The 21,830-nt window shown below is 41.9% G+C and overlaps 1 protein-coding gene across 3 annotated transcripts in view; it reads right to left on the bottom strand.

The window, feature by feature from the left end:
- ME3 (malic enzyme 3) overlaps positions 1-21,830 on the bottom strand; it is a 133,764-nt gene that overhangs the window by 100,857 nt on the left and 11,077 nt on the right. Inside the window, exon 1 of one of the 3 annotated variants that reach the window (XM_082060953.1) lies at positions 5,427-5,468. The exons of the other annotated variants lie outside the window; for them this stretch is intronic. The gene's annotated coding sequence lies outside the window, so the exon portion shown is untranslated. Of the gene's footprint in view, positions 1-5,426; positions 5,469-21,830 lie in introns of those variants that run through there. 3 annotated transcript variants of the gene reach the window in all.

The following is a 21,830-nucleotide window of genomic DNA, read 5'->3' as shown; positions in this document are numbered from 1 at the left end:
TAAGGTAACTAGTTCTCTAAAGCTGGAGAAATGCTTTACACCCTCCTGAACGCAGCTGATTTCGGGACTGGTGGGACACCAGCCATACTCATTCAGGTCTCTTTAGTGGGTGAGTTTCTGACCAGCTTTGCCTGAAGGCAAAGAGCAGGGGTGTGAAATCAGCTGCTGACCCTGAAAACACTGTCTCATTCCATCATTCAGAAATCAATACGGTTAAACTAAATGTCCTGGGAAGGAATAAGTGATTTGAAGGACACAGTTTAAAAAGGATGGGTGTTCAGGATGTTGGGCTGGTTTTGCTGGCTTGGCATCTTGCAAAAATATTCATGTCTGTGACAGCACACGCGACAGAGGTGGTGCACTATTGAGTCTAAAAGCTGGTATGGGCTTCGGAGACCTAAGCCTACTCAAGTGTCTTTACTTGCATCTTAAATACCAATGCATTTCCTCAGGACAAGACAAATGTGACCAACCTTCACATTCTGATGATTGCAAAATTTCATTTTTAGCAATTTTCAAGGTCTTCAAACACAAGCATTTGTAATTATAGCATTACCTAGATCGACACTTTAATATATAAATTAAAAGGAATGAGTTAAGCTCAGGATCCTGCCTAGCAGCATTTCCTGTTCAGCGATTCGGATCAGTGTGGGCTGATCCTTATTGGAATGCCTGAAACCTTTAATTGTATTGCACGTGAACGCAACAGGATTTTATGTTCATGGCAGTGATTTAATGTCCAGCCCCCATCAATGAAGTAAGTCTTTCAAGCGATCCACAGAGAACAAGTTAACAGCTTCAGTACTTCGGCCCATATGGCTTCTGGGTGTCCCTTTATCGATCAGCATAAACCCTGATACTTCTGCAGCAACTCTCACAGCAAATTAATGTCAGCAACAGTTGGGGTGGTTTGGAAATAAACTTTGCTATCCTGGCAACAGTTAAGGGAACCATTTTCCCTTGAAATAGCGGGCCCGGTTCTCATTAGCAAACTCTGATTTTGATATCACTTATCAGCAATACCTGGAGCAACTCCAACGATGTTAATAACATGACAGCGGGGGAAAATCGGGCTATGTGAAAATAAGGACTCGGAACCACAGGCAGTAAAAGTTTTGTGTCTGTTTATCTCAGATCCAAGTGTGGTCCGGCTGATGTAAATCTTGTGTATTCATGAAAAACAAGTAAGGACAATATAGGAGAGGTACAAAGTAAACTTGAAAGAGCATACAGTGAACTATGTTTGGCTGCTTCTAATCTCGTCATCCTCTATTTATCCTGTGAATGTAAACTGCTTTAAATAGCATTTTCCCCTCAAACACAGATAAATGCCCTTCCTCACCTTCCTTCTATTCTGGCGGACCTGTAACATCCTTCAGAAGACTACAATGCATCTGGGGGCTGTACTGTACACTACGTGAAAGAGCACAAATGTTCTGTTCTCACATTCCAACCTAATCAAACCCAAAGCTGCTCCACTCTGGACACCAAGCAGCGGCCACTTCATCACTGACAACGGTGGCCACAGGCTTCTGAATTTAAGCTACATTATTTCTGGCCAGTTTTCTAGCACAACAAGTAAACTCAAACATCTTTAGAGCCATTTGCTTAGATACAATGTGTGTCTTAAAAAAAACCACAAAAAAACAACAACAAACCCAAGCCCTACTCAGAGACACTTGGAAGGATTTGAAAATTGTCACTTATTTTGAGTTCTTGTATCGAAGCACTTTCTGTCTGACTTTCAGACACCAGGAGAAAACATGGCTTCATAAAGCTCTGGAGAGGGACGATATTTCAAAAATAAAATGAAAACAGAATAATTGAATTAAACTCGCATCTCAGTTTAGGGTCTGAAAAGATACTAAGAAATTCAGAGGGAACTTGTGACATCTTCATCTCCCTGTTTTAATTCCTGGGGATGTTATTGCAAGAGATAACTCCTGAAAATGGTATTCTACATTTCATACCGGCTGGGAAAATGAAATTTATCTTTGTCCATCCTTTCCATGCCACTCACAATTTCAGCTGTTCCTCACATGGAAGCCCTTCTACACCTTTGATCATCTTTGCTGCCCTTCTCTGGACCTTTGCCAGGGTCTCCCTTTCTGCAGGGCATCTACGAACAAGCTGAGCACAGATCTTAGCACAGATCCCTCCAGGACTGCACTGGTAACCTCCCTCCCTTCACCCCAAGCCTTTGTTTTTTATCTTTTAATTACTGACATAGCCATGCTGGGATCTCCCCTCCCGTATCACAGTTGCTTCGCCTTCTTAAAAGCCTTTGGCAAGGGCTGCATAAAAATCTTATCAAAATCCATACAGACAACATCAACCAAACCTCGTTACCCATGTGCTTGTTGATCCCTTCAGAGATTTACAGACCAAGAGGTTTACAGAAGCCTTGAGAGAAGCCATATGGACTCTTCCTCAGCAGATCTTACTTGCCCAAGCACCTACTCATGCTATCCCTTATTAGAGTCCCTGCTAATTTGCTGATGTTGCGAGTCTGTAACTGCCCCATCCCCTTAGAATCATTTTAAGATTTACATTCATTGTCCCCTCGTAGTCTTCAGATACTGAGAAAGTGTTAAGTGACGATACATTTGACTGTAAGCAACACAGGTACTTCATGTTTGAGTTCCCCTCCATGTCTTAGGTGAACACCGTCACGTTTGTGGTATCTACTGTATCATAACTTCTTCCACAATAGTCTCAATACTGGATATCTTCTCTACCAAGTTCACCCCAAAATCTTCTATAACAGTCTCACCTGCTTCTTCAATAGTGAATACTAATGGCAATGATTAATTTGGCTTCTCTTCAACAGGGTCTACATCATCTACAGCTGCTTCTTTTTATACTATGATAATCAACAAACTCTCTAGTTTGCTTTTTGCTCTTGAGATGTTGGAAGAATTTAGTACTAGTTTTAAGTCCTCCTTTAGTTAGTTTTCCCTCTTTTTGCTTTATATTTTTATATCTCATTTGCCAGAGACTGGGATTCTTTCCATTTTCATCCTTTGTATACACATCCAGCTTTTCAAAGACTGCCCTCCCATCTTTTCATAACTTATATACTTTGCTGTTTGACCACACTTGCTTCCTTTTACCATTTTCTAAGCCCTTATTAAAAGGTAACGCATACTAGTGATTCTAGTGTGGTAATGTTCAGCATCTTCACACCTCCTGGCAGTGTTTAATTCTCTTAAAAGCCCTTTTTAACATCCTTTTATCAATCTTGCTCACAGTCATACACTTAATCTTATAGAAGCTGACCAGAACTGTGGTGGATATTCGGTCTTTTCACCTCTGTGGGGACAATAAATCTAAAATACCTTGTTCTCACTTGTATGAACAGCACTTAAAACTGCACCTTACTTAACGCCAAGCGAAGGGTTGTATTTTCTTTGGTGGCACACCTTCATCAGCTGCTGCACAAAACAAGCGCTGACAGTCTCCCCATTTCACCTCTGGGCAAATATTAGAGAAGACACAAAAGAACAGACAGGGTAGTAAGCGGATTTTTGACATAAAGAGTATTTTCTGCCCCAGTGATCTCTGTACATTCAGTTAAGAGCTGTGGTCCTGGCAGAAAAGCCAATAAGGATCCAATGTTATATTCTTCCTATTTAGACATGACATTTCAATCCAGATTGCACAGAATCCCTGACAACTCCTGCTACCGAACCTGATATTTTAACTACTGTGTGGGTTCAGCGAGCTCAAGCACCACAAATTCATGTCCAGACTCACATCTTACTGTGAATTAAGCCTTTGCAGGTGGCAGATGATATCTAAATTTTGGAAGTATAGTTGTTCTGCTCTCCTGTACCTCTACAATAAGCCACTGCCAAGTCTTCCCAATGGCCTTTAAAGAAACAAAGAAATCACCGATGTACAGATATTTTAAAAATAATAATTAAAAGAGTCTGAAAAATTGTTCAAAATATGGATTCATTTTTGTGTGGAACTGCTACTTGTAAGGATTTTAACTCAGTGCTGGTGAGAGGTGAGATGAGATGGCAGCAGCTCTCTGCCTGCCTGGCTGTCACATAAACAGGTTTCAGGTTGACCATGAATGAGTCAACAATGTGCCCTTGTGGCCAAGAAGGCCAACGGTACCTGGTGTGTATTAGGAAGAGTGTGACCAGCAGGTCCAGGGAGGTTGTTCCTCCCCCTCTACTCTGCCCTGGTGAGGCCATGTCTGCAGTACTGGGTCCAGTTTTGGGCTCCCCAGTTTAAGAAGGACAAGGAATTACTGGAGGGAGTCCAGCAGAGGGCTGTGAAGATGATGAGGGGTCTGGAGGATCCTTCTTATGAGGAAAGACTGAGAGAGCTGGGTCTGTTCAGCCTGGAGAAGAGAAGCTGAGAGGGGATCTCATCAATGTTTATAATATCTCCAAGGTGGGTGTCAAGAGGATGGACCAGACTCCTTTCAGCGGTGCCCAACAATAGGATGAGGGGCAACGGGCACAGACCGAAGCACAAAAGGTTCCATCTGAGTATGAGGAGAAACTTCTTTCCTTTGAGGTGCCAGAGCCCTGGAACAGGCTGCCCAGAGAGGTTGTGGAGTCTCCTTCTCTGGAGACATTCAAACCCACTTGGACACATTCCTGTGCGATCTGCTCTGGTGAACCTGCTTTAGCAGGTGGGTTGGACTGGATGATCTCCAGAGGTCCCTTCCAACCTTTCTGTGATTCTGTGATAAACAAAGTACTGGCAGGAGACAGTGTTCTCAGGATTAATTTTTCACGTCCCTGTAGCACTACACCAAGCACCTTGACTCTCATCTTGAGAGGCCCAAATATTTCTAGTGAAAAACAGATCAAAGCCTGGCTACAAGTTTTAAATGAATCAGAGAATTTTGTGCACGAAAACAAGTTGTCTAAGTGCTTCTTGTGTGCAAGAGCAGGTTTAAGTTAATTGTGAAGACCCAGCCAGCATCTACTCAATCTACTCAGTCCTTCAGAGATGCTGTATGGATGTGCAGGTTTTCCAATTTTGAGAGCTCTGTGCTAACGAATAGGGAAGGAGAAAAGAAACAAGTTCTCCTTGGCATAGATTTTGAAAAAAAAATACGTTTTCTGCCAAAAGTTGTAGCTTAATTTTGGTTTCTCTTGAAAAATAACATCACAGCACATTAAAATCCTACATTTTATATCCCTTAAGCAGCATTAAAGTATCAATTAATGTCAAGCTAGATAAAAATAAACAAATCTTTATTTTTTAATGCTAGAAATTAATAGCCCAAAGTGAGAGTCTTCAACTCCTTGAGCTCCTGGCTTCAACCGCAAGGACAGAGCTGCTCTTCTAGCTGTCCAGGGCAAAACCCTGAATAGTGTGATACAATTCACTGAAGTAGAATGTCCCTCAGTCACATGAGTGTGTCACACAGCCACAGATTAATTTAGGTAGAAAGGTACCTCCAGAGGTCATCTCAGAGCAGGTCACCTTGCTCAGGATCATGTCTTCTCAGTACTCTGCAAAAAACAGGTGGATTTGACAAAGCAAAGAGAATAATGTGACTTTTCCATTCTCTACTTCTCTTGTGTGGCAGACGACAGCAGAACAGTGCTTGAATTAACCATAATCAGCACAATGCAACCCCAGGGCACGCATGCTGTACAGCTCAGACAATATAATTACATGGGTTCCTTCATTTTAAGAACTTCCATTTGCATATTCCCCTTTTGCCTCACTTTTCCTCGGATGGATTACTAAAAAAACCCAGCTGGTTGTGTTGAGTTTCTCTCTGCCTGTAGGACCCTTGGAGGAGGCTGGCTTTTATTATTTAAACTTTATTATCTCTTCTCCAGTTCTCTCTTTCGGAAAGAAAACATATAAATCAGTTCCTTCCTCCTTCCACATTTTAAAGTCCCTTTCCATTACTCTAGTTTCTTAAGTTTAAGCTGTTAAAAGAAGAAACCCTGCAATGTGGTAAGGGGCAGAAGAGCATAAAACAGCAGGTAGCTTTTTATTGTACTTAGTGGCAAAAAGTAAAACTTTCTTAAAAAGAGTAAATTATATAAAAACCATGGAAAACTTTGAACAAGAGCTCTCCACTGAAAAATCCTGAGAGAGATTTCTGTAAAGGAAAATGTTTTAAACAGCAAAAGTAAATAAATGAAACTCCAAACTAAGTTCTCGCCTTAGGGCTGAAGGATGTTTCTATTGACAAAGACATTGGGTTGACTCAATGAATCTGAGGAGAAACTTCTTTACTTTGAGGTGCCAGAGCCCTGGAACAGGCTGCCCAGAGAGGTTGTGGAGTCTCCTTCTCTGGAGACATTCAAACCCACCTGGACACATTCCTGTGTGATCTGCTCTGGTGAACCTGCTTTAGCAGGTGGGTTGGACTGGATGATCTCCAGAGGTCCCTTCCAACCCCAACCATCCTGTGATTCTGTGACCACTTGTCCATCTCCGCCAACCCAACTGGAAAAGGTGAATAAGCTCGTTTCTCTGTGTTCTAACACAACAAAGACCTGCAAGAAGGATTCCAGGTCAAAAACCCTGGGTGCAGCTTGGGCAAATTATGACAACCACAATACAGGCCCTAATTACAGTCTAAAAGACAGGAAGAAAAAAAAAAAAAAAGGCAAAAAAAACCCCCTAAAACTCAGAAAACCCAACCACAGTGATGACAAACAGCCAGGACAGATGCAAGTGCCCAGACCCAGGAGGTTCCTGCAGAAGCAGCTGGAAGCACAGGCCAGGGGCCTGCTGAGGCACCTGGGCTGCAAAATCTGACAGATTCAAGTTACAGATGATGCAGACAGGAAAAACACACATTTAAGAGCCAAAGCTGAACAACTGCTTACCAGAGCTGCATCTCTGCAGACAGCAGATGAGCTTTATTAGTCATACGGGTCCTCACAGGTGTCTTTATGGACACACTGTTCACTGCAAGGACAATACTGAAGGTCATCACCACAGCCACCCCAACTCCTCTCTGGTCATCTTCATGAGTGCTAAAAGCCTCCCTGCAATTCTGAACAAAGGGACAAGACTTTCTTTCTCTGTAATTCCCCAACCAGCATTTATTTTTCCTTGGTTCTAGCTTTAGATTTTATTTTTTCACCGTCTCTGCAGAACCAAAGCTCAGTGCAAGAGGGCTCAAGGACACCTCCCAGTAAAGCCAGGCAGCAGAAAAGGGCTCAGTAAGAGAAAACAGATGGACTGGAACCATAAATGAGCTTTGGGGTCTGGAGAAGAGAAGGGATCTCATCGATGTTTATAAATATCTCAAGGGTGTGTGACAAGAGGATGGACCAGACTCCATTCAGTGGTGTCCAATGATAGGATGAGGGGCAACAGGCACAGACTGAAGCACAGGAGGTTCCATCTGAATATGAGAAGAAATTTCTTTACTTGGAGGTGCCAGAGCCCTGGAACAGTCTGCCCAGAGAGGCTGTGGAGTCTCCTTCTCTGGAGACATTCAAACCCACCTGGACACATCCCTGTGTGATCTGCTCTGGTGAACCTGCTTTAGAGGGTGGGCTGGATTAGATGATCTCCAGAGGCCCCTTCCAACCCCAACCATCATTTTGTGGTTCACTCCTGCAGCTCCGCAGGGACAGCATCCCCGGGAGCATCTGCCGAGGCTGCGAGGATGAACCTGCTGGTTTTGTATTCATTCCCTTCCCAGCTCATAATGAATGCTCAGGGCCCCCATGCAGTGATCACTTCTAAATATGCGGGAACCTCAAGCTCAGCCTGTGGCATCACAGCTGTTTATTTATATTAAATTAAAGCCAGGCTCAGAGTAGATTATTACATAAAATAAACAAGGACTCTCTCTGTAAGAAAAAATGTATTTTACACAGTTTGTTGATTTTGGCTTTTTTTTTTTTTTTTTTAATTCCAGCATATAAAAATTGCTGCAAAGACCCTTAAGGCTTATCTCTACAGCTTCACCACCATGCTGTTTTTTACTCTTTCAGAGCTGTTTGTATTGAAATTGTATTATATCACTTTATCTAATATGGTTTGAGGCTGTGGAATATGTGCTTATGTGAGGCGCCTGAAGTTACAGCTTCAGTTTATGGAAGCAATTTCCATTGCAATGCTGTATTTTAGACATTGCTTTAGAATTCTTATTTTCCTATGAAATGAGAAAATTGACTTCATATAACTACACATTTCAAATTCATTTTCTAGCTCTACTCCATCACACTAGGGCATTTTACTATCAAGTCTCCATTCTATTTTCAAAGTTTCCACTCATTTCCCATGAGAATTTATGCAACTGATTGAGAACAAATTACTTTTAAAAAATTCACTGATTTTAGATGTGCTAAATTTTGGTGATCATTTTGTGTGGCGTGGGGTGTTATTTGCTTGTGTGTTGGTTTTTAACCTCTCTGTGCCTCACAACTAATCTGCTTCAAAGGGAATCTACATTTCCCAACTCAGTACTATTCTCTTCCCCACACACACTGAAAAATGCTGTTGCAATTCAGGAGGTCATGAACATGTGAGAATTACTAATGTATTATATAAAGCAGAAAACTTGGTAATAAAGAAAAGATATCCACCCTGACTAGTTACCCGTAGTAATTGGTCCCTAAATCTGACAAATTCAATAAGGTTCAGAACCTTCATCCCACACCATCACAAGGCCTTCATCAATAACACCTTCATCCCATCACTACCTCAGGCGCTGAGATTCTCTAGACATGTCTCTTAAGAAGTTGCTGGAAATCATATTTCTCCTGGAGGGACACAGAAATTTGTGGCTGTTCACAGTGTCTTCTAATAGAAGAACACGAAGGCATCTACCCTGTTTCTCTGAAAATAAGCCCCAGCACGATTTTGCGGGATTTTTGAGGATGCTCGAAATATAAGCCCTACTCAAAAAATAAGCCCTAGGTACAGTTCATTAAAAAAGTCAATTTAAATAGTGTCCAGGCAGCTATACATGTCAATAAAATAATATATTTTGGAGCAAAACTTGTATAAGACCCTGCCTTAACACCACCAAACTGCAGATCCAAAATAAAATATTTCTTTATACAACACTCAGTCATCTTAAAGAACGATTTGCCTTGTATATTGCTTATTTGAATATGGAGTTTAAAAGCATTTAACCCCAAGCATTTTCCCTAAGCACCTGCTGTTGGCCACTGTGAGAACGGGATATTAGAATAAATGGTCTGGTCTAATCAAAGCCACGTAGATATATGGAAGCAGGGAAATTATCAAGCTACCTGAGATAAAAGAGAAGGTAGAATACAAAGAGCCAGTTTATTGGTAGAACACAAAGAAACCCCAAATTACTTCAAGTTTCTTATGTTTTTTCACACTGTTTCTTGCTGTGATGTTCTCCACAGGCATCTTTAGCATTGATGCTCCAAGGCCAATTCATTGCAGAGCCAGGGGATTGTACCATACAGTTTGGGCAGAACCCAAAATTCTGCAACTCTCAAGTAGTGGCTTGTAACAAGATCCCCTAAAAGGGCAAAAGTATGTTCTAATCCTTTATAAAGCCCTGAAACAGCATCAGGAACGACTCAAGAAGCCTCACATCATGGGACTGATTCTTAACAGCAACACAAGGCCTCACTTTCTCTACAGTAAGCTTTGCACTGAGGTGGTTATTATTCATGGGGAAAGTAGATTTCTCCACAGCAGAGGACTGGGAATGAAGCAGTGGAATCTCTGAGATTTCTTCACTTTCAGATTTTTTCCTTTCCAAGCTGTGGAACAGGGGAAAACAAATCAGAGGGTGGGTGGAGGGAGGACAGAACAGAGTCAGCTTGACCAGCCAAACCCCGTTGACAGAGCCAAATGACATCCAGCACCAGTTATTGGCCAAAAAGCCCTACATGGGCTCGAGTGTGTTCTGTAATTGAGAGATGTCATTCCAGCCACACCAGATAGGCGAAAATGCTGAAATAAGCTCAAACACGGTACAGGTTGTGCACCCTGAAACATGTATGAATGGCTTTCGATGAACAGGCTGTAAAGTCAGAGATGAAAGAGTGCTCCTGCAACCAGAACCTCTTTGGATGGAACACCACTGGTCATGCAAGGCCATCCAGAAGGAAATTTAAAGCAAAATCAAATAGCAGCTACATCTTCCAGAGGCTTTTTTTTCTAGATATTTACAGAGAACTCCTAAATATAACGTGATGTCTCCAACTCCTGTTTGTGAAAGAACCCTCTGGCCATGAAAGGTCTGTATAGAAAAGAGACGGATGACATGAACTGTCACTGGAAATAGCCACAAGACACAAACATCTTTTGGAAAAAAAACCCACAAAACCAAAAAACCCAAGCAATACACACTCCATATTACCAACATGTTTACACGCAGCCAAATAACAGCACTTTGAGGGTTTACACATGTTTCCCTCAGATAAATAGTCAAGACAAAAGTGATGCCTGACAAGCTTGTGAAGCTGTAAACTAAGATGCAGTGCTTCTTGAGAGATGCTTAATATGTTTAAGAACCAAAGGTCTTTCTGAAGTGCTAAAGCACAGCATGGAAAAAGTGTGTGTCATTAGATCCCCATCCCCGTGCCAGATCATTCCCACTGACCTTGGTTATGACAATTGCTATAGTTAGAAATTTTTTTTTAAAAAAAGAATAACTTTTCAGGGTCATAAATTCTTCTTCAAATACTGGAATTCTTTTTTTTTACTCTAGACCACTTAACCAAGCTGTAACGTGTGGGTTTAGTGCAACACGATTGACCAACGCTGAGGCAGCCCACAAAAATATAGTTTTCAAAGAATTCCTTAAAAATATGTGAGTGGGAAATCCCTGTTTGTGGCACATGAGGTCTTCACATCTTTGACTCTTCTGTGGACTAGTATAAGAAAAATAAACCAGCAAGCAGTTGTCACACAGATACACAGGATTTACATTGAAGCGGTGGAGACACAGGTCTGGGGAAGCGGAGCTGCACTGATGCTCAAAGGGACCAGTGTATTCTTCAATATTCTAAGCTTTTAGCCACCACTTTGTAAGTCTTACTAAAGCAAGACACTGTCACATAAAGAAAGAACAGAAAAATAAATTTTAAAAAATAATAAAGGGAGAAGATAATTCTTAATTTCATTGGTCCACCCTATTCCAAAGCAACAGAAACAAACAGCACAACGGAGGGGACACCAGGGACAGTAAGGCCATGTGAAGTGCATCTGGGAAGTGAAGGGACTTGAACACAAGCCCTATGGGGAGAGGCTGAGGGAGCTGGGGTTGTTTAGTCTGGAGAAGAGGAGGCTTAGAGGTGAGCTCATCACTCTCTAGAACTACCTGAAGGGAAGTTCTAGCCAGGTGGGGATTGGTCTCTTCTCCCAGGCAGTCAGCAATAGGACAAGGGGGCATGGGCTTAAACTCTGCCAGGGGAAATTTAGGCTGGAGATTAGAAGGCAATTCTTTGCAGAGAGAGTGGTCAGGCATTGGAATGGCTGCCCAGGGAGGTGCTGGACTCACCGTCCCTGGAGGTTTTTAAACTGAGATTGGACATGGCACTTAGTGCCATGATCTAGTCAATGGACTGGAGTTGGACCAAGGGTTGGGCTTGATGATCTCTGAGGTCTTTTCCAACCCAGTCGATTCTGTGATTCTGTGATTTGCATATTGTGTATTTTAAAAATATAATTATATACAGGTTCTGCTCCACTAGGGAATTCTACTTCTATCCAGAAGTGGCTTGTATGGAGATTCGTGTACCAGTCCCTAAGTAGGAAGCATGTAACAAAAAAACATGAGACCCTGGGGTCATCACTGATTAAAAAAAACACAGAATAAAACACACAAAACAACAACTAAATAAACAAACAAAACCCAACATAAAAAAACATAAACATAAACACCCCCATAAAAAAACAACCAACCAAACAACAAAAACAGTATGAATGAAAATGTTCCCTAACTGAAGAAATGGAAATAGCAAGGTGAATTGAAAGGCTCCAGGCAAGCTGTAAATCAGCTGCAGAATGAAACCCCTGATCTGTGTTTGGAGATTTAAAGAAATCTTTGCTAACAAAAATTAAATTGGACTTTTGTTAATACCACAAGCGGAATTGCAGTTTCACACCAAATGGTATTAAAAACAACCGCAGGGGAATAATTAAATAAATAAACAGCAGCTGCTGATTAGCAAAAGCTATAATTACCAATACCATATTTTAACTGAAAACTCACCATGTCCCCCAATAACTGCAAGAATCAAAATTTCTGCAGCAGTCAGTGCTGGTTATAGGGTCAGCGATTCCCAAATTGGCCATTTGAAGTCAGGATGGATTCCAGACCATTCCCAGTAAGCAGACCCACTGGTTTTGGTAGTTTCCATGTTGAGCCTGCAGCTGCCTCAGTGGCAAAGAATAGACTCGTGTATGTTTAATTCGTTAGTTCAGACACTGCCCATGTCTGACGTACGTCCCTCGGGGTTTTTGAGTTTTTACATCAGCAGTAATCCAGTACAACACAACATTCCAAGTAGCCCCATTCACAGAAAATGTTGACTGAAGTGTTCCCATGACACAGGGATGAACTCGGGCTATAGAGCCTCATTAAGAGGCCATAAGCAGATTATGAATGCAAACATCTAATTATGTCATTGAGACTTGCTCATATCGCAAAGTAGCACGTGAGCTGTGGTTTTAAACAAGTGTGGGGATGTACATGTCAATTAATAGTCCAAGGAGGGCTGCTAGTGATCACGAAACAGCAGAGATCTGGCAGATGAGCTGGATATGGAGATGGGTAGCATATCATACTGATTTTGATTGTAGAGGTCAAGCTACAGCTTTCCTGGATATTACACACGGAGGAACCTCTGACCACTTTCAAAAAGCTCATGGCCACCATTGCCCCAAGAGCTTCTACTTTATTATCTACAATAGCCTACCCTTGAAAATTGTGAAAATGTTACAAACAACTTTTAACACCATCATACCTCCAAAACCTGATATCTGATGAAGCACAGTGAAGACAAACAAGTTCTTCCTAATGGAAAATCCTCAATTAAAATTCAAATCAGGTGTTTTCATCAGGTCTTTCTACACCAGGGGTGTCAAACTCATTTTCACCAGGGGCCACATCAGCCTTGAAATTGCCTTCAAAGGGCCAAATGTAATTTTAGGACTGTATAAACGTAACTACTCCTATCAGAAATCTCAGTAAACTGTGAGCCATGAAAGTAGATATACGCTCACATCCAATGAATGAATTTATCTGTGGAATGAAAGCATCTGGATTAAAAAAGGTTTTCTCTTTTCTTCCCCTGGTAGCTGAAAGGGTTGCCAGATTGATAGAGAAAACTCAAAAATCTTAAACCTCACTACAAATACTCACCACTTCTTAAGTTCTCAAAGGGCAAGGACAACGCATATGTATTCATTCTACCTTTGTTCTCCTGAGATGTATCAGTAAAGTTTAAGAGCATGATCCTCTCCTTGACTTGGGGATGGCACAAGGTACCTGTATCGTGCTGCAAACTCAAATTGCTACTGGCAAAGAATGGAGAGGCAAAGTACCGCACTGCAGCTATAGGGTATTTTATACTTGTAAACTGCATTATGCAGACTTCAATCCCTTCCCCCCATACAGGAACAGTTTTTCTTTATTCACTTTGACAGGATTATTTTTGCTTAAAGACATAGAACAGTAAACTCACTGGAATCAAAAATATTTTATACAAGGATTCAGAAACAGAAATACCTCCTACTTCTCCAATGTCTTCTCTAAAGCCCAGTTCAAGGCCTGTTTCACCAGCCTGTTTACCCCCATAATCCCCCTGGGGAGCATTTCCAGGGTGATGAGGCTGCAAGAACAAGGGAAAGGTCCAAAGTAAGTCTGTTCTTTATGGTACGTGTCCATCTGCTGTGGGGCAGCAGACCACTGGGAGGTTCAGGTGTCTCCATCTCTTATCCTCCTTTTTACTTCCATAGACTTGATGCCAACAGACAAGACCACACGTTTCTCCCTAAAATGGTCTGTACAAGAGCCTTTAAATGTCACAAACAAGCTCAAGTTGGGGGATAAAAGGACACACAGGACCTGGGTTCCTCCAAGCCAGCCCAAGTACAGTATCAATACAGGCACTATACCAAATGACTTTTGCTACCACTCCTCATTTTATTAAAAGACAGAGATTTTGCTTCTCATCTCCTTATCTTGTACTCCAGACGGTACAAAATCTCCCACTGCTATATTAAAATCCCTTTTTGACAGGTATAGCTCATTCAAAATAAGATTATATTAATATTAAAATAAGGTTATATTACGAAATGTCTCACAGAAAGCAGCTTTAGGCTTGAAGCTACGAACGCATTTCCCAAGCATTTCTATTCATGACTTACCTCCAATACTCATCAAAGAAGAGCTCTAAAAGAGATAGCTTGTGTAAATACGTCTAAAATATATTATACTACTCAAACCTCAGCACTTGAAAGCTGTTGTTGCTTCACAGAAATGCTTTTAATACAGAAGCGCACAAAATAACGGGTTAATACAAAGCAGATAAACACGTCAATTGTTCACCACCAGAATGCACAAAATGAAGAATGAATTAGCGGCTGCTAAGAAGCACCATAAATTAACGGATGCCCACCTAAGAAGTCGGTTACATGACAAGACATATTCAGTTTCTTAACTTCAGTGTTAATGCCTTTGAACATTCTTTAAAAGTCACTGTATGCTGAGAAGTCAGAGCAGTTTTAGCGTGATGTAGGAGATGTCGATGTTTTGCAGATGGCAGTAGCGACGCCTCTTCCTGCAGGAGAATCAGAAGGTTTTAATTTCTGAGGACTGCAGGGGTGAATTAGGACTCAGAACAAAGACGCCAGATTCTGCCAAAAATCGTGGTCCAGGCACATGCATGTGCTTGCTTAGAAAAAAAAAAAAAAAAGAAAAAAAAAGTGGTTTCAGACACTTTTCATGTGAAGTTCTAATCTGATGACTATCCAAATGATACCAAAGTTGCTCAGATCCTGCCCTGTGAGGATGTATACTTCGTACCTATCAAAATCTTATTTCAGATTAGAACATTGTGCTAAGTGCAGAGGGCCAAACCTGCAGTTGCACATTTTAAATGAGCTCCCTATGACATGCAAGTTAATAGAATTAGGTACCTCCCTGCTCCATCCTGCTGCACTCAGACAAATTTTCTGCATAGAAGTTGCCTCGATGCTTCTCCAAGACTTTCTCCCCAGACAAAAGAAAGCAATTCCACCAAGCTTGAGGTTACCTGAATAACTAGAAGACATTAAAAACCCCCTATTTTTTTCCGAAAGCCACCGACTTCTAAACTACGTTTATCTTGGAACAGCATTGCTAAGACTCAGCATGAAGCAAACATTCTGGGTTTATTTTTGTCCTCACTGCAAATCCATGCCTTGCAGTATTTTTTACACAGATCTAGTCATCCACATTCACAAATCTTTCTGCCACTGAATTTTGCCAGCAGATCTCAGAATTTGTGTGTCATCCTGAACCTGCGATCAGCTATAAGTGTTCCTATATGGATCAAGGTGATAGGATTCCACTCCCTGACTGTAAGTGCTGTGTCTGAGGATGTGCAGGATCAAAACCCAAACACACAATGTTGCTGATCTCAGCTTTCTTTTCAATAAATACACAGACTTCCTGCTTTCAAAGGGCCTGGTATGTAGAAGAGAGACCAAGTTCGCCATGGCTGTGGGATTTTATTCCTTTTAATCAATCATACATCCATGAAACTGCTCAGTACATGGGAAGGACATGTCGAACTCCTACAATAGCATTAAAGAATGTAAGACCACTACTAATATAAGGGTCTGTCATGCTGCTTCAGGACTTTTTTCTTTCCTTTCATCCACTACTTTTCTGCTCCTCCCCTCTTAAATTGAAAGAAGAAAGTGAATCGGTGAAAAAAATCATGTCACCTCAGCAATGTCAAGCTGAGAGCAAATTTATAGCACTCAAAAGTTTTAACACCTGAAGTGCATGTGATTTGGTAGGGTATTTATTACCTGGTTTTCTTCTTGTTTATTTAATAAGCACCAGCTGGAGACATTATAAGCTGTCTGAACCCCACTCTGCAAGTTCATTTTGGTTTTGCAGTTAGTTTTCTTCTGCCTTGTATGTAGTAATACAGATATATTATTGTTTTTTGGTTTTGCTTCTCTTCCCTCTGAACGCAGAGCAGAAGTGCATCACCATTTGTTTACAAAGCCGCTCAGACAGCCTTTGGCCAGGAGACACAGTCGTACAGCAGGGGGATACTAAATCAGAAACTGATGTCTCAGTTCAGCAAAGCACTTTCTTAAACAATACGAAACCAATAAGGCTATAGCTCCGAATACTTTACTCCAAAGGGCTGTAATTACTCGTTTGTTTCCCATCAAATTCAATCTGCTTTGGATCTAGTCCTAGACATTTGCTGGAAGATGTCATTAAATAAAATGAGAGGAAAGTCAGGCCGATAATCTTCTGATTTCTAAGAAATTGCTGGTTATATCATGTATCCACTCAGATGCTTAAGCAGCAGCCACGGGGGGACCACACATCACACCCACATCTCTGGCCCACTGCCTTCAAGCGTTAATATTTACCCTATTTGGGTTCTCTCTTTGAATTATTAATTTAGTAATGTATACAAGGTAATTAATTCAAGTCTACAGGTTTTGGCATCTGTAACTTATACATAGTGCGACTGGAAGTTTGAATAATAAAGACAGAAATTTTAAGTGATTAACTAATCATATTAATGGAAAAAATGAAGCAGGTTATGGTAAACAGAATTAAAAAAAAATAAACCCTTCCTAGAATAGCTGCTTATTAGTGCTTGCTTCCTTTGCACACAGCTTTTGGGAAATACTTCATTTTATAAAACAATGCATATCTCATAGCATGTATAGGACACAGCAGTAGATATATCACATGTATTTCTAACAGACTGTGCTTGAGATCATTGCTGGTTGAGATAAAAGATGCTATAAGACAACCGAGCAAGCAGGTACGCTGGCTGCATGGTTAAGTTAATTTGGAGAGACTCATGTTCACTTACTTGATCTGCGACAAGCGTCCCATATTGCCTTGGGCGAGCTAAATTCAGTTCCCCGCTGAAGTGAGGATAACTCCATTTCCCTGGCTCAGAAGAGTGCTCCAAAACTCAATGTGAAATACACTACAGCAATACGATGCCCATGACTGCCTGATCCTTTCTCAAATGCATATTAGTAATTCAGAGACTGCCCGCTGTAGCTATTTGATAAGAAACACAACAGAGCTCTAAAGTATTATATGCAATGCAGCCAGTGTGTGAGGAGTCCAATAGCTTGAACTTCAATGCCTGAATGAATCTTATTAAAGCAAGCAGAAGCTGAATGAGTGATACGTGCCTTGAAAGTCAAATGTGCTGAATGCCTCCAAGAATGAAGAGTAAGAAATAATAAACCACAAGTATTTCTCCCATTCATGTTGCTTTCATGTTTTTTTCCACATCTCTGTGTTCAAACTCAGTTCCTATGCTTTGCCACAATCTGGCAACCAGAGTCAGGGATGATGTGTCTAACCACAGCCTCACTGGCGTGAAAAATTACCCTGCCTCTCCACTTCAGGCTCAAGTTGCAGAAAATTCTAAACCTACGTGGTGCATTCTACATAACAAGGATGTTTCTTAATTTGCGGAGCAATAACTAAGTACTTTTACAACGTCTAGTGTATTTTTCTTTACCTCATGCTTGTCAGGTGAATTACCACACACGTCTATAGATCTCCTCTCTAGAGACTGAACTTTGAGATCCACTCTCTCAAGTACTGGTATCTCAAAGCATGTTCTCTATTTCCACCTAGATCTTTTATTGGGAAAAAGTGTCAGGATTTTGGCCATTGCCCCAGAATTTCTGAAAGCCCACAAGCCAGCTCAGAGCTCCAGTCTCACATGCAAACAGACAGTGAATCCAAAGCATCCAAAAGATGATCAGCCTCTCTGCGTACATACAGCCTATATGCAAAGCAGATGCAGGATGCCTGGGAATCTCAGACATACGGCCACAGCGCATGTGTGAATCAACATCATAGTTCCCAGATGCAAGTTAATCTCATCATCTGGACACATCAGAGCTCTGCAAATGCCCAGAAGCGTGAAAACGTTCTGCAGAACTCCGCAAAGGCACAGTCAGCCCAGCACAGCACAGCCCTGGCACATCAGCCTCTGCAGGGGCACCTCCAATTTCTTCCCAGGGAAATCCTGGCTACAAATACAAGAAGCCTGGAAATAAACACTAACTCTTGACAGGTAAGCTCTTAGTATTCATAATATTTTAGATATTGCTTTCCAGGTGATGTTTTTAAACCTCAGACTATGTACTTAGCAGTAAAGTCAGAAGCATCCCAGGAAGGTGTTTGGTGTCTCCCTTTTGTGCTCACACAGTATCTATTACCAGGACGCACATGTGACACTCTGAGAAATTAATGCCATGCAAAAAGGAGCCCTTTTTGAATTCACAATATTTTAAAGAAATCCAGTGCGAGGGACTTTTGTGGTAACCTTGGACAACAGATAGTTTAGCCTTACAAACAGCTTAGATAAAATATTCACCATCTGCCAGATGAAAACTCCGGAGATACTGAGCTCAGGTAATGGCAAGCAGGAAGACTCAGGACCTGAACTAGAGTCAGAATCTCCTGCACCGAGTTACAAACTGCCAGGGGGTTCTGCACACCCCTGCTCTGCACAGGAACAGCATCCCCAAATGTCTCTGCCCGCTGCCCGTTGTACAAACAACACACAGGCCAGGATGGATGCCTCAGAGATACTTTAAAGATAAGCAAGTTAAGTGCTGAGGCAACAGAAGTCAGGCTGGATGATGCCTCCTCCTCATCTCATAGGAGAGACCTCCTGTACTTGCTCCACTATTCCTTGTTTTCATCTTTCCTTTCTGTCCCTCTCTCCACCTCTTTTAAGCAAAGAGAGGATCTCCAACCACATCCAGGAAAACGGAAGTGAGCAAAAATAGGGAGGACAAAGAAACTGGTTCAAAGGAACTGGTTGCTCATTATGTTGCACTATTTGTCCTTTGGTATCCTTTTGCCTACAAGGTTCACAGAATCACAGAATGTCAGGGATTGGAAGAGACCTCAAAAGCTCATCCAGTCCAATCCCCCTGCCAGAGCAGGAACACCCAGAGGAGGTTACACAGGAAGGTGTCCAGGTGGGTTTTGAATGTCTCCAGAGAAGGAGACTCCACAACCTCCCTGGGCAGCCTGTTCCAGGCTCTGTCACACTCACTGAGAAGAAGTTTCTTCTCAAATTTAAGTGGAACCTCCTGTGTTCCAGTTGGTACCCATTGCCCCTTGTCCTATCATTGGTTGTAACCGAGAAGAGCCTGGCTCCATCCTCCTGACACTCACCCTTTAGATATTTAAAACCATTAATGAGGTCACCACTCAGACCACTCAGTCTCCTCCAAGCTAAAGAGCCCCAGCTCCCTCAGCCTTTCCTCACATGGGAGATGCTCCATCTTCGTGGCTCTGCGCTGGACTCTCTCAAGGTTCTACCAACAGAAGGACAAACTCAGTTTTCAAATACACCTGTGTAAAAGAGGTCTGGGCAGGAGATGGGGGTGCTGAAGCACAGAGGGGAAATTATTTGCAGGAGTACCTAAAGCATCAGTGACAAAGAGCAGCAGCTCTGGCACAAGCCACCCAGTACGTGCCCATGCACAGCATGAATCTATCTCAGCTACTTCAGACATTTACAGTGCAGGTGTCTGTGGGTGAACAGGCCACCCTGGGACCTCTTTGTACTCAAGGGACAGCAGTGCCACAGCTCATCCAGAATGGAGATGGGCAATAACTGCAATGCACAAAATAACAGGTATCCAGATGGTGCCACCGCCTTGGACACGCTGCAGATCTGGAAACTCTCACCTACTAGAGGCTCCTCTGCCCAAGGGCCTCACCGATCCTGGCAACATTCTTCTGCCAGATAGGAAAAAGCTATGTTGTGTCAAAATTAAGTTTTATGCCTCTCTAAGAGACATAGAGCATGTCCCATAGTGTGACATTACTACAAACCTGAGAGGGAAGAGGCTCCCAAGTCGTCAAAGAAATTTGGTTTGGCTGTCAAATCAGGGCTCATTGCAATCAGCTCAGATTTACGAGCAATTTTGTAACATTTAGGAAAATTAACACCAGCAGTAAATTGACCAAGAGATACTTCTATCAACAAGACTGAGGTTTATGCATCCCACAAGCACACTCGATACAGTGCTACAGTTCAGAGATTAAATTATGATGATGCCAGGCAAAGACATGGAGAAAGACACAGGAACAATTTCAGCTCTTTGTTGCTTCCCCACAGATCCGTGACCTCATTCCCTGTCCTACTCACCTACTCCAACATTGCTGAACCTTTAAGGTCTTGTGAACTCCTTTATTTATCCTTCGACAAAAAGTAAAAAGTTAAAAGTATCCACTTCACTGAATTTGCTCATGAAACACTAATTGAAAACTTCTTGCTCTGTGTAACAAATTGCCGTGCAAATATTATGATTCTGTAAGTCAAACAAGATTAATATCCCTCTTTCCCTACAGGAAATCCTAAAAAAGGCTACAAGGGTTTCCAGCTTTGCAGGAAGTGGAACCGCTGGACTCTCATACACTTTCATATTTGGCTTCAGTGGGAAACTCATTTTGCGAGTCCACCAAACACCAGCTATATCCTTACAGGCAAAGCAATCCTACTGCCAGTCAATAGGACATTTGACCTTGCAGGAAACCTGAAAGGCACTTGGACAGAACAACAAGATCTGGTTACAGCTGCACTCTCACCACTAAGCCATTAACGCTTATCTTTAATATGCAATTAATGTCTAAAAAGTGGCCAACACCAAACCTGTTTTCCAGCAGCAGCCAGAGCCTCGCTGCTGCTTTCCAGTACCTTCCCATCACTTCTGTTTATATGAGAAATGACTTTGTTATCTTAGAACTTCAAACACACTTAATATGTGAAATCCAAAACAATTACTTGCCTGCAGGGAGAGTGGCCCAGTTTCAGCAAGCAACAGTCACGCATTCATTCTGGTTTCATAACCCCAGTTACCCTTGACCAGTGGACATCTGGAAGGTCACAACGCAACAGCACTTTTGTGAGTTTTATTAAGCTACAAGAACTCTCCAGGGCAGCTTCAAACTCTCCAAGGTATCTCGCTCAGTGCTCTTGGTTTTCCTCCAGCAGCTCTTGTGCACGAGTCCAGCTCTTCTCGCCGGCGTGCCAGAGAACACCTCTTGGCATTGGAAAGGCAGCGCTGAGCTGGTTGCTCCAAAGCTCATAAGGAAGATGAATGAGCTTGGACAGATGATGCTAAAATAGAGTATTAAGAAGTACTTTTGATTTTTGGGATACACAACTGTGGAAGCAGCTGGAGTCTTCATGTGATTTTTTGTAACAGTAGAAATGGATGATATTGGCAGATGCCATTTTTGCTTTGAGATTTTGGCTTAAACAATTCATGAGCACAATTTTTCACATATGTTTCCCTTTTAATTACCATCTGTTAACAGAGCAAGATGTGAAATTTCACACTATACCACTTTTATCCCTTTGTGATCAAACAATCTCGTGTCTTGAACAGTACAATTTCTTATTCCTAAATTCAAAAAAGGCTCAATGCAAAATTGATTTAAATCAGCAGAAATCCTCCCTATGCTGCTTCTTGGAGACCAAACGGCAATGCTCAGGGACACCTCAATGCTGTTGCAAGCATTTTTTTCCCCCAGATATAAGCCAGTAAAAGCTGTTGGCATCAGCACTTGGAGTGAAAGGCATGTCACACACGTCTCCTGCACATCACAACCTGGGCAATCTACCAAACCCAAGAGGAAT

The sequence above is a fragment of the Streptopelia decaocto genome, assembly GCF_964273445.1.
Source record: "Streptopelia decaocto genome assembly, chromosome: 1".
Classification (NCBI taxonomy): Eukaryota; Metazoa; Chordata; class Aves; order Columbiformes; family Columbidae; genus Streptopelia; species Streptopelia decaocto.
This window is presented reverse-complemented; position numbering and strand designations above follow the sequence as displayed.